Source organism: Choloepus didactylus, chromosome 24, assembly GCF_015220235.1.
Source record: "Choloepus didactylus isolate mChoDid1 chromosome 24, mChoDid1.pri, whole genome shotgun sequence".
NCBI classification, from domain to species: Eukaryota; Metazoa; Chordata; class Mammalia; order Pilosa; family Megalonychidae; genus Choloepus; species Choloepus didactylus.
Genome location: NC_051330.1, coordinates 20,019,693 through 20,033,339, shown reverse-complemented (window position 1 = coordinate 20,033,339; position 13,647 = coordinate 20,019,693). Strand labels below are relative to the sequence as shown.

The 13,647-nt window shown below is 36.8% G+C and overlaps 1 long non-coding RNA gene across 1 annotated transcript in view; it reads right to left on the bottom strand.

Moving 5' to 3' along the window:
• Window positions 1-13,060, bottom strand: part of LOC119520116 — a 127,743-nt gene extending 114,683 nt beyond the window's left edge. Inside the window, exon 1 of the long non-coding RNA XR_005214132.1 lies at window positions 12,835-13,060. This is a non-coding gene — a long non-coding RNA (uncharacterized LOC119520116). The remainder of the gene's footprint in view (window positions 1-12,834) is intronic.
• Between the last annotated feature and the right edge of the window lie 587 nt (window positions 13,061-13,647).

Below are 13,647 nucleotides of genomic sequence, written 5' to 3'. Positions count from 1 at the left end.
CTGTATAGTCTCACTAATATGAACTAACATTAGTGAGCAAACTTTGAGAGTTAAAAGCTGATAACACAGGCTACCAGGAGATAGAAAGATGGTAAAGATCATGCATTTGATGCTGAAGGACTACAGAATGTTCAGCAGAATTAATTGTATAGATCCAGAAATAGCATAATACTGTGTGATGGTAGCACAATATTGTAGGTACACTGAAGAAAGAAGGCTGAAAGAGTTGGGATAAGGGAATGTATGTCACCAGAGGTTAAGAAAGATAATGAAGACTGGGAGTGTATAACTTGGCAAAAACTGGAGTGGCCATTGACTTTGCTAAATGTACAAATATAAAAATGTTCTCAAATGTGTGACACAAATGACAGCCATGCAGAGTGCTGAAAAAGGGATGGTATTTGGGAAAAAACATAATCAATGCAAACTGGAGTCTATGGTCAACAGTAACATTGTAATATGTTTCCATGAAATGTAACAAAGGCAATATACAAAAGTTGAATGTGTATGAGAGGGAGATATAAGGGAGGGATGTGGGATTCTTGGTAGTTGTGTTGTTTTCTGTCCTTACTAATATATTTTACTGTATGACACTTTATTTTTGTTTTTAATCTTTTTTATTATTCACCAAAAAACACTTTTTCATAGTAATCAATATATTCAAATGCTGACTGTGGTGATAAATGTACAACTATATAATGATACTGTGAACAACTGATTGTAAACTGTGGATAATTTTATGTTACTTGAATATATCTCTATAAAATTTTAGGCAAAAATATAAATAGAAGTGCTGGAGAAAATATTGAGAGAGGGATGTACCTATTTACTGTTGATGAGGAGGCAGAATGGTGTAGCCTCTCTGGAGGTCAGTGTGGTGGTTCCACAAGAAGCTAAGTATGTGGGGGCCATAAGGTCCTGCAACCTCATTATGGGATATATACTTGGAAGATCTGAGAGCAGAGACATGAATGGACATTTACATATTGGTGTTTACAGAGGTAGTATTCATGATTTGCAGTGTGTGGAGGTGGCCTAAGGGTAAAAAAAACATGATTTTTGTGAGGTACATAATAGTTTCAAGCCAGTACACCATATTTAAAATTTGTTAAATGCGTGGTTTAAAGAATGACAAAAAATTACCTAACACCTACAACCAGCACCTAGCATAAGGAGTAAAGCCTTAGAGATAGAAACCTTTTGAAGACCTCTGCATGTTCATCCATAACATGTTACCTATCCCCAGGAGGAAAGTGTTAACTAAATTTCTCTAAGTGATTTATTTGATTTTCCCAAGATTTGTTTCTAAAGAGATTTATATTCCTATTCATAAAGCTTGGTCATGCATGTTGCTAAGATTTAGACAAAAGGAAACTTCTGCAACTTGCTTTTTCTGGCTCAGTATTATGTTTCTGAAATCTATTTTTCATCATTGAATATGAACCATTGTAGGAATAAAGCAGAATTGAATAATCTATTTTTTTGATGATGGGTATTTGGGTTGTTTCCTCTTTTGGTTCTTTCCTCTATTAAGAAATATACTGTTATGAATATTCATATCATTTATCTCTTGGATTTGGATATACATTAGAATTTCTCTAGGGCATGTCTGGATGAGAATTGCAAATTTCATGCACCTACAATTTCTACCAGATAATTAATGTGTTTTTCCCTACAATTAAACTAATTTTACACACCCACCAGCAGAGTATGAGTTCCTGGTGCTCCACATCCTTGCAAGCCCTTCAAAATGTCATACCTTTAAAAATATTTACCAATGCAGTAAATTTAAAATGATATATATTTGGTTCTAATACACTGATAATTTCTTTTTGTAAGTTTATTGGACATTCAGATTTCCTTGTCTGTAAAATTCTTTTTAAATTGACATTTTTTGTTGGTTTTTCTTTTTAATTGATTTGTATGAATTTTTATACACCCTGGATATTAACCCTTTGTCAGTAATAAGTATTACAAATATCTTCTCTTGGCTTTGTTTTATACTTTCATGATTTATAATACCTTTGGTAAAGGTAGGTTCTTAACTTTAATATAGTTAAAGTTTAATAACGTTTTCTCATTTATGATTTTAGCTTTTGTATCTATTTAAGAATATAATAAAGATATTTTCATTGAAAATATAATATTACATCTTTACTATTACCAGGGACTGATACTTATGTGTGTTTCTACAGAAATAAGTATTTGTCCAGGAATCTTTTTTTTTTTTTTTTTTTTTTTAGTGCATTCTTTCTCCAGTTATGTGTACAGGACTTCTAGAATATTCTGTTTTAATATATGTGGGTATATTTTCAAGGATTTCTAATGTTACACTGATTTATTTATCTGCCTGCAAGAGCTTAATTTGCACCTGTGTTGCCTCTGCCTGGAAAGCTGGTCCTGCAGGTCTTGGCTTGGCTCACACTTCCCTAAATGTATGTTCTTGTGCAAAGAGGGCTTTTAGATAATTTTAATCTAAACTATTTCTCAACCTCCCATTGGTCTTTATCCCTTACCTCCTTTTTATTCTTATATCCTTAACCACTACCTTATATTTATATTGACATTTTACTGCCTGTGTTGTACATTAGGATTGCCTTGAGAACTGAGACCTTCCTGTCATTTTCATTGGTGCATCTTCAATAACTGTGAAACAATATTGGAACATAGTAGGCATTTAATGAAAATGTATTTAAAGAATAAGTGGAGAAATTGATATAACATTTCTCTGTCATTTATGAAATGAGGAATCTTGTGCAATTTATTTAATAATTCTGAATTGTACTTTTAAATTGTCCATATTATTGCCTTCTTTAAGACCAAGGCTTAGAGATAATAGATGTAATGCACCCACAATAGCATCTGACACACATAAATGCTTTGTGAGTTCTAGACAATAATATATCTAATCTTCTGACAAGAAGAAACAAGATACAACTTGCCGTGAGAGAACCCAAAATGTCAATATGTGAATTATCTGAAAATTTTGGACTTTTTGATTACTATAAAAAAAATGAAAGTAGAAAAAAAGAAGACAAAACACTCTGCATCTAGTGGAAACAAAGGAGGGAATCTTTTATAAGACTAAAGCATTATCTCATGGAAACAAAGACTGGACAAAGGGAACCCAGGAGCCTTTTCTCTCTCTTCTCATCCTTGCTATTTTTCTGCAGTCAGTTTAATTCATTTTATTGCAAACAGTTGTCCCTGTTTTGGTAACAAAATTGACAACCAACAGCTGAAGGGTTTATATGTTACATATCCAGCCAAACAGAAAGAGGTTGATATTACTTTTCTGGACCTTATTCCACATTCTTATGGGAATGATTGATTTGACTATTTTGGTTTATATGCCCAACTTTCAGCATATCAACTGTGGCCAGAAATCTGGGATAATAACATACAAATATTGTGGCTTCCTCTGATCCATGCAGGTAAGGAGAGGAATGGCCTATTCCCACAATGTTAACAGGGCTGGGGTGATAACAAATAGGTGTCCATTTCAATGATACTTATTTTTTTAAAATATAGTGTCACATTTTGAAGTATCAGCCCAAGAAAGAACCACAGAAGGAAGGAGTAGTATACTGAAAGACTTCCCCAAGCCTAGTTAACAAGCTGGGCAAATTCAGAGCAGTCATTCTTGACAGTAAGAGGGATAAATTAAATCATCACTTTTTTTGCTGTTTTAAAGTCCTATCATTCTGTCCTTTCAATGATGGGTTAAATTTCAGGATATGTTGATGGATATCAATAAAAATTATTTCCTGGCTTCTTGAAAACAATCTATGTAAATTTTCTAGATCCCTTATCTAATGCTGTAATTATATGATTCTACAATTAATGACTAGTTTCAAACATGAACACCATAGTTAGAGAAACCAAGAAGAATGTATTTCTTCTCTAACATTAAAGAAAGAAACTGAAACTCTCCATGACTCCAAAGGCCAAGGTACTGAGAAAGATATATTTTTATTTCCTCATTTCACCTAGCATTTTTCAGAATGGGTCAATCCCCAGGGGGACAACTACTGGCAAACTTTGACAGTATCATAACCAATTAAAGTGCCTCTTCTTTCTGATAGTAAGCACCCACTTTGTTCTATATATATATATGTGCACTTTGGACTCTTTCTGTCATAAATCTCCTCTCCTGAATGTCAGTTTGAGGAAATAGACACTTGGTTTGATTAGTCTCATACCATGAGAAATTTCAGCCCCCTGGAATCTCATCCACATGGTACTAATTTCTTTTCAATTTCTAGCCCTCAAATTAAAAAGGTGATAGCTGCAGACCAATGAAGCACCAATGGAGGCAAGATTTTGAAAATGATATACATAGCAAATCCATTAATGTAAAAAGAATAAAATAGTGAGTTCACAACTGTACTCCAGTAATGCAATGTAGGCCACATTCACACAGAGAAGGGAATGGGGAAGGGAGCTTGGGCTTCCCTTTCCGAGCAACAAATAGATAAGGTAATAACAAAGTTGCAAAGGTTATCTCATTTAACCTTGTGACCAAATTTCTATTCTAAAAGTGAAGAAGAGGGAAGATTGTGGGAAGATGATGGAGTAGGGAGCTCCAGGAATATCCTTCCACCAAATGAACTATTAAACAGGCAGGAACTCTCAGAAACTATAATTTTGAAAATCCAGAAACTAGAAGAATATGTACAGCAATCAGGGAAGAGCAGATAAATTATGGAAAAGTACAGTTAATTACTCTCTCAGCATGGTGGCTACAGTTGCCCAACCCTCACCAGGGCCCTGTCCTTGGCTAGCTTGCTGGTGACAGTAAGGGACATAAAAATTCCCTTCTCCAAGAACAGAGGTGGACATGAATGATTACTGATCATGGCTTTGGATTAGTGATTTTGGATCCCTGAGAGCCTGGCTCTAAGGGTAGCTATTGTTTCAACCCACCCTGGACAAAGGCAGTGGCAGCCATTATTTCCACCCTTCTGGAATAGCAGCAGCAGTAGTGGAGATTTAAAGATGCTGCACTTCCTCAGGGATCCAAGGAAGCTAGCTGAATGGCTGGATACATTTGCTGGGCAGGCCAGGAAAAGTCAGCTTTGAGAGCTGTCAGAGAAGCTCTCTTTGCACCCTTTCTGATCCCCATCCCCAGAGCACTTTGGAGCTGGTCCATGCCCTTTTTGTGAGTCCCTAACCCTGTTTTGTCTGGGAGACTGAAATTGAGAAAATTCTCTCAGGTGTGCCTTCCTCCAAGAATTTTTCTTCCAGGCATAAGTAGCTGAAATGAAATGAAAGAATTTTTAAAAAACTGGAGACTGGAGGAAAGGGTAGCAACAGACATGATATTATTTAACAAATGATTATGAATACTGAATCTCTATATAATTTTCTTTTTCTTTCAGGGTATTGGAATAGCTAGGAGGAAAGAACTGAAATGATGGAACTGTAACCCATAGCATTCTTTGAAATTTGCTCTATAGCTACTTGTTAAATTGTAATCTATATGTGTGCTATATCTTACAATAAGGAAATAACTGAAACTATGGTACTGTAATTCATAACATTTTTGGAAATTTCCTATATAACTACTTGTTAAATTGTAGTTTGAAAGTTATTATCTTTTCTCTTATACGTTATATTTCACAATAAGGAAATAACTGAAACTGTGAAACTGTAACCCATTACAGTCTTTGAAATTTGCTCTCTAACTACTTGTTTAATTGTACTTGGAAAGTTATTACTTCTATGTTTATATGTTATATTCCACAACAAAAAAATATGATTAAAAAAACCTAGAGAAACAGTATGGGGCTTCTGGGACAAAGTCCAGCAAGCATCAAACACCTGGGGAAAGGAGGTCTATCTCCTGGGACAATCTCTGTTAGTAGGAGAACTCCAAAACAACTAATAAACAAAATCCCAGGAAAACACAGAGGCCCAGAAAGACATGGAAAACCCTGCACACTTCATTCATATTGGGCAGACCTTTCTGATAGTGGGGCAGAAACTCAAGAAAATGTGTCTTATCACCAGTTGTTTACAATACCAAGAAACAGATGTCTCCAGGGAATAAAACTGAGAGTTAACATTTTAAAATATTAAAATGTACCCTAAACAGCAGGAGTACAAGACAAAGAAAGAAATAGGAAATGATGGCTCATCTAAAGGAAAAGGATAAAATCCAGAAAATACCGATGAATAAGATAAGAATATGGATATATGGAACAAAACCTTAGAAATGATCTTAAAAGTGTTCAAGGAGATGAAGGAAACTACAGGAAAAATCTAAAGGATATAAGGAAAAATAATGAGAGCCCTAGAGACTTTAAAAAGGAATCAAATAGAATTTGGTCATTTGCAACTGCATGCCAACCAGAAAATCATGTTCTTAAAGTGAACCCATTCCTGTGGGTATAAACATATTGTAAGAAGGTTTTCATAAGGTTACTCCAGTTAAGATGTGGCCCAGGGTGAGTCTTAATCCTCTTATTAGAATCCTTTATAAAAGAATGTAACTCAGACAAAGAGAGAAAAAGCTGTGGAAGCAAGAAGCTGAAAGCAAGAAAACCCAGAAGGGAAGAGAGACACCATCAGATGCTGCAATGTTCCTTGCTGTCTGTCAGGAGTCCAGGATCATTATCAGCCAGCATTTAGGGAGAAAGCATCACCTTGATGACTTGAAGCAGATGTTCTCATGGCCTCAAAACTGTAATCTTGTAAGCTAAGAAATTCCCATTTTTTTATATCTGCTTTAAGCAGCCTAGCAAACTGTGACTGCAAATAACAAAAATCTGGATACAGCTTTTGAAATGGATGATGAGAAGAGGCAAGAATTGTGAAGTTCTTAAGAAAAAAGGCAAAAGCCTAGATTGCTCTGAAGAGACTATTGGTAGGATTATGAACTGTAAGGGTAATTCTGATGAGGCCTTAAAGAAAAATGATGAATATGATAATACAAACTATTAGAAAGTTGACCCTTGCTTAAAAGTCTGCTTTCCAATCAGATGCCCCATGAGAGTGAAGGTAAGAGCATGGCCATCACCTCAAAGATTGAAGATGTTGGATCTTTCACCCCAGTGTTCAAACCCAGTGTTTGGAGACAGCATGGCTACTGGACAAGCACACAGAAATGTGGGACTGCCCCTCCATCTCCATCTACCTGGAGTCAAGAGGTCATTCTGGAGGTTATTCTTATGCATTATATAGATATCCATTTTTAGTTCTTAGTATATTGGAATAGCTAGAAGGAAATACCTGCAACTGTTGAACTACAAACCAGTAGCACTGAATCTTGAAGACAATTGTCTAACTAGATAACTTGCATCATATAACTGTGTGATTGTGAAAGCCTTGTGACCCACACTCTCTTTATTCATTGTATGGACAGGTGAGTAGAAAAGTGGGGACAAAAATTAAATGAATGATAGGGAGGAATGAGAGGATGTGATGATTTGGATGCTTTTACTTTTATTTTTATTCTCATTTTAATTTTTTTGAGTAATGAAAATGTTCAAATTTGTGGTGATGATTGCACAACTGCACACTGTGGATGACTGTATGGTATGTGTCTATATCTTAATAAGACAGAATAAAAAATGAGGGAGAAATTAAGATTTGCCCTACAAGCAATGATAAATGGAGTTCTTCAGGCTGACAGGAATGCATACTAGATTGTCTCTCAAATTGTTGTAAAGAAATAAAGACCTGTTGTCACAGGAAAATATCTCTATTGAGGAATCTGATAATGAGGATCTGACTCCTTTTCTTTACACTGCTCTCATATACCACATGATGTTTTCACTTCTGGTAATAAAGAATCAGTTATTCCTTCTGATCTAGAATATTACTTAAAAGAACATTTGTCCCCAAACACTCAAGTACAATTTCCAAATGATAAAAACTGGAAAGCACTTACTGTAATAACTAACACAGATGATTTATATCCTTCAGGTCCTATATTAGACTATACTGAAGGAGAAGTTAAACAGAGTTAGAAAAGCTGTGAATATTTCAAGAAGGCAGAAAGGCCCTCTCACCTTTCTTAGGTATAGATAACACATAACCATCTAGTACTCTGTGTAGAAAGAAAACAGGATGGGGCTGCAGCTATTACTTTAATCATAGAAAAGTTGTAAGTAATGTAGAAATGCTGGATAGAGTTCTAATCAAATGTCTTTATCAACATGATGTAATGGCTAAACTAATCATAGAATGAAATAAGAAAACTCTATTAATAAGTTAGAGACAAGTGATAGTAATCACTTTTCTAATTTTTAGATTTTATATACGTATAAAGTAAGTTATATTGTTCTTACAGAAGTCACATCTTAATTAGTGGAAATATTTATAGTCAAGTTTTGCAGACATTCAAGGCTGAGTCTCTGACAATGCTGTGGATACCTTCCTTTGATCTTGAACCACTCTTGGATCAAGACACTTGTGAATTACTCATGGATCAGGACAATTCATGGGTCACTCATGTTTCATAACACATCATTTACCACCCATAGTTTAAATGTCAAAATAGAATATGATATAATTAAATGTACTCTAAATAAAAAATGCTATAAATAATCTGTAACTCAGAAAAGAGGGAGGTCTGATCACATGAGATGCACCTGGATGAGCATGGGCTCCCAGGCCTGGTAATGTATCCAATAATATTTACAGTTTAAACTTGTTCCTTTAACCTTGAGTACTCCTTTAATAAAAATGTGTTGAATTCTTGTCCTGAGTGCTCTTTACTTATAAACTATTGTCTGGCCCTATGCTCCTAATTGAGTGGGAGGTTACTTGATGAAGCCTAAGCCAATTGATAAAGCTCAGGTCTTTTGTAATGGAGGTCACAGTTTTGAAGTATAAAGAGATAAACCCATGAAAATTGGTGCCCCACCTGGGGGTCAAGACAAGGATAATTTTTACCTTGAACTTTGGTAAATTTTCCCTAAGTACTTTAGGCACTAGCAAGTACTTGAAGATTCCAAGGACTTTTGGCTTGACCATGAATCTATTTGCTAGCTTTTCTTTCACCATCTGGGCCTTTTATTATCCATGGATTGATGTCTTTGCAGAGGACAGATAATTTCTTGGGATGCATTACTGTATTTAACAAATTAAAAATTAAATCTATATGTTTTATGTTTTTGTTGGCTGCAGTTATTTGACCATGTTTTTAAAAATTGTTTTGGGCACATGCAAATTAGTAAACACCTATCTTAAATCTCTGTAGGCAGTTGACTCTGCCTTTTGCATAGCTGGAGGGCTCTTATGAGGGCAATTAGTCCCACCCTTTGTACTGATGTTTCTGGTGGGAGAAGCAGGATTTGCTAATGAATATTTTGCTTTCTGTAGGATGACACTCAAGATGGTCCAGCATTTCTGCCCAATAGCAATTTGGCATCTCCATTGTGAGCAACCATCCCCTTTTTGTTTCAATACAGTAAGGACATGTGGAGAGTTCAAAACAAATTTCTGTTTCTCATAAGAGTTCACAAGTGGTTGTCACTGTCCTAAGGTGAGTGGGCTTTTCTTGGGCTACAGTGTAAAATCGTTTTGACAAATAAGCCATTGGTCATATATTTTTCCAAAAGGCTTATACATGTGCCTTGTAGGTCATGCCCTGCTTTACAGGGACAGACAGGTTAATTTTTTCATGGGATCAGGGAACCCAAGAATTGAGCTGATATTAATTTGCCTTTAAACTTGAAAAGGGAACTGTATATTCTTGTGTCCATTTTAAAGGTTTTTTTTTTCTTTTTTCATTTCCCTTTATGGCCAGATACAGAGGTTTGGCTATCAATCCAAAATTTGGTATTGACAGCTGGCAACAGCTAGTTATGCCTACAAATCCTGAGTTTCATTTTGTTATTTGGCATGGCCACATGGCAAAGGTTCTAGCTTTCAAAAAGTCTTTTGTGGAGCTTTACTCCCTGAAGATTTCTGGACAAGATTTGCATTTTTGAAAGTTTGTGGTAACATAATTTAACTATACTGCTGTTTTATTTCTATGACAAGTTCTTATTTGAATAAAAAGAGTTTTAGTTAGTCTTTATTGGGATGCAATAAATGGCATTCTTTAAAGTTAATCTAAGTATATGCATCAGAAATATTGATGAAAAGAGTACACAGATTAGGTATTGTGGGAGGTATACTTTCTACCACTAGATTTATAATTCAAATTCTGGACAAATTTGTAACTTTGAGTTCCTGGTGTTATTAGTCCTTATTCTAAAATCTTTTATTTGGTGGCAAAAATATTCTCTCTTCTCTTCATCTAAGTGGAAATTGTTTAAATGTGTTGGAATTATGTTTGGCTGCAATCTTAATGTGACTTCTTATACATCTGTGGCTCACCTGAAGAATATTTCATAGCTCTTCTTAGACAGTTGTAGCTTGCCTGGATGTTTCAATGCACTTAGTAGGCCTGTTCCTAGAGTTGGAAATTTGTAAAGTGGGAGACAGAGGGGGGAGGGAGGGGGGATAGAAGGGAGAGGCTTGTAAAGAAGTTTGTAAATCAATTGATCTTTTTTCCAATTTGGCATTGCTGATGCAGTGAGAAGTCATTAGTAACTTCAGACATACCCATAACAGGGACTGATTCCTTTTAAGTAAGTCTCCTTACTACCAGAAAATTTACTAAGTTCTAACCCACAGACAATGAGACCCAAGGTTTTTGTGGGTGATTGGGATGGTTTCCATATGTGTAGAAAGTGCCCCCAGGCCCCATCACTATGAATCACTGTCCTTGTCTCCTGTCAGCTGCAGAAATGGTATTGTTGGAGTCTCTTGTTTCCCTTTGCATCAAGTTGGGACATTCCCATTTCCAGTGTCCCTTCCCCCTGCAATATGCATATTGCCAGGGGCCCAGCTGTTTTCTTGGTGCCATGGGCTTTTCCCTTTCACAGACTCCTTTTGCTGCTGGACAGTTTTATTCAGGATTGTTTTTAAGACACTAGCATTCCAGTTAGCTTTATAGGTGATAGGTTTCTTTTGGTCCTTTCCTTGAGCTGCAGTGTAATTTTCACCAGTGCTGAGATTGGTAACTTAAGTCCACCTTTAAATTTCTGTAATTTCCAACAAATGTCAAGGGCACTCTAACAAATAAAAGACTGATTTATATTGCATTGATTTATCAGGTCCTCTAGGCTTATATTAGTAAATTTATTGTAAGCTTTGAATAATCATTCTAAAAGCATGGATGGATATTCACCTGGCTCTTGGACAACTTCCTGAATTTTATTATTTATTTTGTTTAGGAACTCCATTTCTTAGTCTCACAATTATGCATGCTTTAAAGTAATATAATTTTGTTCTTCCACCTTCTTTACTTTGGTCCCAGTAGGGGTCTACTTTTGGAATAGCCAGGTTTCCCAGGGACTGTACTGGATTTTCTGGTTTATCACTGTTTAAAGAAATAGCAAAATTATGAGCCCTTTTAAATCTAATTCCCATTTGTTCTAAGGGAAGAAGAAAACAAAGTTTGTATATCAGTGCAATCAGGATTATGCATTACAAAAATTAAGTTAAACAAGTGTTTCATTTTCCTGAGATCCTCTTTATAAGTGGGGTCCCAGTTCTTCCAATTGTGTAGATTTGAGGTAGAGGAAAGATTTTGCTCATACATTGTATTTATTTCAGCTGGCCCTCATTGGAGAAGACACTGACCCTGCCTTCACCCTCCAGAGGTAGAAATGCCCTACCTGAAATTCACATCACCTATGATGTGAGGTGGGAAGTCCATTTCAGGGGAATTTATAGGAATGAAGTGTTAGTTCTCAAATTTCTGACAAGGTGCCAGAGGGAGAGGAATAGGAGGGAGTGGCCAAGTTGTAGGCTCTGGGGAGGAAAAGGGGAGTGAAAAACTACAGACTCTAGCAGAAGGAGGAGGGGAGCACAGGACACACAAGCCTGGGCCTAGGAATCTCAGTCACTTGTTTTTCCACCTGGAATTCAAAGGCCTCAACCACCTGGGGGCTGGGAATCTTAAACAGGACTTTTTTTGTAATGGGGGCAAGGGCTTTCCTTTATTTCCTCTGGGGCTTTTATAAGGAGAGACTAGGGGTTTGGCTATCAGGTAAAATGCCATGCTTGAAACATATTCTCTGCAGCATTTTATTCTGAGATAGAGCCATCAAACACTGCACATATGGAGTGTTATCTTATTTGTTCATTCTCTTACAAAATAAATTTAGTTGCAAAATAACATTATATTGATCCCTGGCTTGGCCACTTGTGACCATCCTCTAATTAATACTGAGGCCAAATAACTTTGCATAAAAATTTTATGCTTTTGTCATGGGTTCATATCTGAATTGTTTTTAATGCTTAAGAATGCTATTTAAATGTTCATCTTTCTTAATTTTCTTAGATTTCTCACTATGTTTTTTCCCATTTTTAAAAAGATGCTTTTTAGGTAACTTGAGATAAAACAGGAGAAGACAAAGCAGAAAAGAAAAACATAACAAAATGACAAACATAAACAAGACCAAGACTTAAAGCCAAGTCCTAGGTGACCAAGTCTCAATGGCTTTATGTGTCACTGAGCACCCAGATAACCAAAACCTAGCCACCCCAAATCAGTGACCTCCCTTGATGTCAGGAGCTGCTCCCTTCCAAACCATGTCTCAATGGCTACTCCTCTATGCCTGTGGCTGGAGCCCCCCAAAACAGCTTTGGCATAAATTTATGTGCCACTGAGTGCCCAAACCAAGTGTGATCTCCTGCTTACAGCTCTGGCAGGAGTTTAGGTGTCATTGAAGAAACAAATGGCCCACAAACAAAAAGAAGACAAGACCAAGAACAAGAGAAACAAGACCAAGGCTTGTACAAGCACACAAGATATCCACACTCACTCACCACATCTGTTTTCCTCCACAACCAGCAGTCTTTGGAGTCCTGGATGCATGGGGCAAGAAACTCTGTTGTCCAGCTCTTGGAGAAAAGTCTCTCTTTTGGCTATATTCTGAAGACTCATCAATGTTCTACATCAGAGTTTCAGGAATCCACCAAGCATCACATCATTCAGACATTGTGCCCCACATTGGGCACAAAAACTGTAGAAGGGGTGTTAGGTCTGGGCCCTTCACCGGTTTCCCTCTTTTGTAAAGCCAGCTTGTGTTACTGCCCCCTCCCTTCCCCCATTTCACACTGGCTTCCTTTGTGCCCATCACTGCCTCCTACCCTCCCCCATTTCACATGATTTGTCCTGCTCATGCCTCACCACTACTCCCCCTTCCCCACCTCTCCTGCTTGAATCTACAAATCAGGCATTGCCAACCTACAAGATAAACTATGTAAAATCCCCTATGGTTTTCACGTACCTTACATTTCCAAGATCCTGTGCAACCCCCTGATTGGCAGAAAGCCCTATAAAAAGAAATTCCACCCCAACTGTGCAGTTTTCCCTCCATGCAGGCCCTTTCTACTGGATGTTGCTGCCCTGAGGCCTCTCTTATTAAACTATACTGTTCCCTGTCATTTGTCTTTATTGCCCACCTTTTGAACCAAACTACTTTACAAGGGGCATTTCCCAAATCTGGGTTCATAGCTCGGTGCAGCCAATAGTAGTCACAATGAATGAGGCTGAAGAGGAAAAGAGGATTCATTTATGCACATGGGAGGACAGGGAAGGATTTCCCATATCAGTCTCCTTGAAGTGATTGTTCAATT